The following is a 5,116-nucleotide window of genomic DNA, read 5'->3' on the forward strand; positions in this document are numbered from 1 at the left end:
TACTAAAATGGCCTCCACAGTCACCAGATCTCAATCCAATAGAGCATCTTTGGGATGTGGTGGAACGGGAGATTCGCATCATGGATGTGCAGCCGACAAATCTGCGGCAACTGTGTGATGCCATCATGTCAATATGGACCAAACTCCCTGAGGAATGCTTCCAGCACCTTGTTGAATCTATGCCACGAAGAATTGAGGCAGTTCTGAAGGCAAAAGGGGGTCCAACCCGTTACTAGCATGGGGTACCTAATAAAGTGGCCGGTGAGTGTATATAGCCTATATATATGACTAATTAATGTCATTTCATTAAGATATTGGTGTGCCAAGAGTGACATTAGTCTTCACTTAGACTGAGTTAAGCAAGAGTCTTGTGACAAATTATAATAGGACATTATAGCCATCAAAAAAATCAAAGTACTTGGATACTCAAGTACATTTGAAGGCAAATACTTTTGTACTTTTACTCAAGTGAATATTTAAAGGCAGCACTTCTACTTTTACTTGAGTAATATTTTACCTTGAGTATCTTTACTTTTACTCAAGTACATGGTATGTGTACTTCGTCCACCACTGCATGTGACTGTCTGTCCGAGTGTGATGGCCGCACTAGCAGCCACACATGGAAACTACAACTCACGGTGGTAACTCTTTCATTTGTTTTGAGCACATTACATATTATTCAAAATAAATAACTAGACACAGACACACTTTAGTTTTAAAAACAGTTGTATTAGTTATTTGACTTAGTTTTTATTTGGGTGCACACATTTAGTTAACTTTGTCAATTTAGCTATTTTCAGGTTCATTATCTTTAAATTACATTCTGTGAAATTAATACCTTTTTCTTTGAGTTACCAGTTCCTGGGGAGTTGCTGCTGGGGGTCTCTGGCTGGCTGACAGGCAAAAGGACTTTAAACTAACTCTCATCTGTTTAAATAGGGGAATGGATAATTGGACTGCGCCATGTTTTCCCATATCATGGGGGTGGCAGAGTATTCCATTTTTGAGTTGTGTTCTTTTCTTTGTTAGTTATATTTTGCTGTTATGATTATTTTATTGATTTACCTTTGGTTTATATCAGGTAGTGTTGCTTTAACATGTGTTGTAGTTATTGTGGTTTGTGTATATATTATGTGTTTTTGTTTACCCCCTTTTGTGTCAGAATGGCCTGATCAGCCACTATATAAGTTTCCCCCATGTCTCAGTCTAGTAGGTCTGTTATGTTTGTCCAGGTTTGGGTTGTTCAGCCTATGTCAAGGTTATGTTACCTGAGTTAAGTTCTGTTTAGTTGACCTCTTTTATGGGCCCAGAACTTTCTGTTATTCTGTAAGTTAGTGTTTTTTTTGTTTTTGTAAATAAAAACCTATATTTTTTGAGAACCTATCTTTTGACTCCTCATGCCTGCCAGCTTGGTCTCTCACACCGAGTTTTGTCGAGAGCCGGGGCGGCACGAAATTTGACGGAGGCAGCCGCCTCACTTATCTATGCAGGAAAACCCCTGAGTTTTGGCGTTTTAATGATGGCACACCATCATTTAAAAAAAAACAGTCAACCGAGCAATAGCCCTCAACCTCAGAATAAAATCCCCGCAGGACTCCGGGGCCTCCCCTTCGCACCCACATACCCAGGTGGGCAGTCCTTGTATACTTCAGTGCAGTGCAAGCAGAGTCAGCGAGTAGGGCACCCGGAACTCTTGCCTGTATTTTAAAAGTGTTTCACATTCTGTTGCACTTCACTGTGTAAATTACAAAATTACTGTAAACATTAATTACACCTTATATGTTTCTTATTTTAATCAGTCCTCTGTAATAGTTCTTGTTTATTTTGTGCATTATATGTTATTATAAAACATTTATGCCAATAAAGTAGTTTGAAGTTAAACTAACTACATACATTGTCAATCTCTGTATCCCATATGCATGCCAACTAAAAAAAAAACTCAAAAGAGTGATAACTTTTATTTCCAAACAAAAATAATTGTTTAAAAGAGTAAAATTGTTTATGCACACATACAGATAATCACGTACATCAACCGTACACACACACGCGCGTACGTACGTACACACACACAAACACGCGTGTGTACGTACACACACTCACACTCACACACACACTCTACTCAGCCTGAAATTCCCCTCCATCATTAAAAAAAACAGTCAACTGAGCAATAGCCCTCAACTTCAGAATAAAATCCCCGCAGGACTCCCCTTCTGCCGTCACCCACATACCCAGGTGGGCAGTCCTTGTATACTTCAGTGCAGTGCAACTTGCAAGCACAGAGTCAGCGAGTAGGGCACCCGGAACTCTTGCCTGTTTTGTCTGGAAAATGCACTCCAGTTCACAACACCTAATTTAGATAAAATACAGAACAAACAATATTGAATCATTTTGAAGAAAGGCATTAACATAGTACAGAGTCATGTTGGAGAATTTCATATTTCATCTGTCTCATACATGAGTCTGAATGCTGTAATGCCAAGCAGAAAAACTAGGTCACAGGGCACGTGAGGACAGGGATAAGAGAAAAGTACCCAAAAAACTTGTAGTAGAGATGCAGGTGTTGGGAAGCACTGGAAGAGAAACATATTATATACAATGTAACGATGTTCCACCAAGAAAAAGATAACAATACAAATGCCCATTGAATAAAAGGATAATAATATAGATGCCCATTGTGTAAAAGGATAGTAATACAGATGCCCATTGTGTAAAAAGATAATGATACAAACTCTAATTGGACACCAACGATAAGAAAAAGGTATAAGACTAGAGCACTGGCCCTTGCAAGTCAGATGTCCAGATGGCATCTCTGTTGCTTGTCAATAAAGTTAATTCTTCTGGGACCTGAAACTTCGACTCTGAGAGATTTCTTTGAGACCCGATTTGAAGACTTTGAATTTGCCACAACAGTCATACAAGGAATTTCTTTTTAATATATTTTAAACATATTATAGGAAAATGTTAGACAAGATAGATATGCTTGAGTGTTATTGGCTTTGTCTGTAAAGTAAGAGACTTACTTTGTTTATGAACAACAAATTTGGTAAAAAAAAGTTTGCCAACACAAACTTTAATTTGGCTTGAGAAAGCCTATCCTAAACGTTTGAAATAGTTTTAAAAGCTTGAAGGTTTTCAGTTTGAAGATCAAAGTAGTTTTCAAGCTGAAAGTTATAAATATATATATATATATATATATATAGTTGTATATATACAAAAATAATATAAAGTAAAATAGCAAAAGTGGTACACAGGGAATATAAATGGGGATGACAATCCCAAAGATCTGCAAAGAAAAGGAAGTATAGAGCATCATAATTAGCATAAAATGTTGTATTATTTTATTACTCTAGTGCAGGGGTGTCCAAAGTCGCTCCTGGAGGGCCACTGTCCTGCAGAGTTTAGATCCAACTTGACTCCACACACCTGCCTGGAAGTTTCTAGTATGTCTAGTTAGTAAGACCTTGATTGGCTGGTTCAAGTGTGTTTAACTGGGGTTGGAGCTAAACTCTACAGGACAGTTGCCCTCCAGCAGCAGGATTGGACAGTGCATATGTATAGCAGCATAGCTTAATGTCTTGGCTCAAATATTTTGACTCAATTAAAGGGATAGTTCACCCAAAAATGAAAATTCTGTCATAATTTACTCACCCTCAAGTTGTTTCAACCTGTATGAATTTCTCTCTTCTGCTGAACACAAAAGAAGATATTTTGAAGAATGTTGGTGAACAGACAGTTGCTGGACCCCATTGACTTCCATAGTAGGAAAAAAAGATACTATGGAAGTCAATGGGGTCCAGCAACTGTCTGGTCACCAACATTCTTCAAAATATCTTCTTTTGTGTTCAGCAGAAGAGAGAAATTCATACAGGTTGAAACAACTTGAGGGTGAGTAAATTATGACAGAATTTTCATTTTTGGGTGAACTAACATATAGGCTACCCTAATAATTAAATAGCAAATATTTTTGACACTCAAGGTGTCAACATAACGTAATACTTGCTTGGGTGAATTTCACCCCCAACAATCAAAGGAAAACACAATCACAAACCGTTCTCCCCCCAACCATGCCTCACATGTCAGTAATAACAACACATTTCCATTGAAATTCGATACATAAGTAATTATCACATAAAATAATTAGTATTTTTAAATATTCAAATTATGTCCAAGAACTGTATCTGAAATTGAAATGAATGCTGATAAAATATATAATAATGGGCAATAAATAAAACCTATAACTGTCTATAAGAAAGCTCATTGTTGCACACATTATGCTGGCATTATTGTAAAACTCCAGACTGAGCGATCAGAATCGTATACCACCCTGAAGGGATGCATTTTATCTTTGTGGTGTGCATTGAAGAGCTAGAGTTGCTGAATGTCCTTGTCATGCCTTAAATTCCATCTTATTACATACTTCATTATCTCCTACCATTAATTTATCTGCAATGACATCTTGGAATTAATTTAAAAGACAACAGATCATATTACTTTCTAGTTAAACAGGCATATTGTGAAATGAGACTTACTTTTTAAAATATATTTTATTATTTAATTTAGTACTCATTAAAAAAAGCAAAAACAATCACACACTGGTACAGCCCTTGATTATGGTGAATTCTAAAAGTTATTTCTGACAGTATCAATGCAAAAACAGGTTAAAACTCACAGCAATAATTTTTGATGCTTAAAATCCTTACACGTCAGATCTAACAATTTATTAAATTAATTTTACAGAAGTATGTTAAATCATCAATGATGTCCTTTTTTTAACAGTCACAACAGGTTTATTAAGAAAACATCCAGTTGGCCTTTTAGAATAAAGAGAATAAAATTACTGACAGGTAATGCGCATATCCCAAATTCCCATGAAGCAGCCAGAACAGGCTGCAGACTCTGCAACTATTCTTAATGAAAAATAAATTAACCATGAGAGTGTGTGTATTTAGCACCTCAGTATATCACTGATCTAGAATCATCGCATGCCCATATCACATTCATTAAAAACTCGATCCAAGATCAACATTATCAAGACCAAAATGGAACATTTGTCAAATAGACCATTGAAAACAACATGTAAACAGGGGCTGGATGCAAAATATTAACCATTTTCATG

At 36.5% G+C, this 5,116-nt stretch overlaps 1 protein-coding gene across 1 annotated transcript in view; it reads left to right on the top strand.

The window, feature by feature from the left end:
• The window catches only part of crym (crystallin, mu), a 200,890-nt gene that overhangs the window by 136,155 nt on the left and 59,619 nt on the right, over positions 1–5,116 (top strand). The gene's annotated exons all lie outside the window — the stretch shown is intronic.

This window comes from Rhinichthys klamathensis, unplaced genomic scaffold (genome assembly GCF_029890125.1).
Source record: "Rhinichthys klamathensis goyatoka isolate OS25496 unplaced genomic scaffold, OSU_Roscu_1.1 h1tg000035l_1, whole genome shotgun sequence".
In the NCBI taxonomy this organism is placed as follows: Eukaryota; Metazoa; Chordata; class Actinopteri; order Cypriniformes; family Leuciscidae; genus Rhinichthys; species Rhinichthys klamathensis.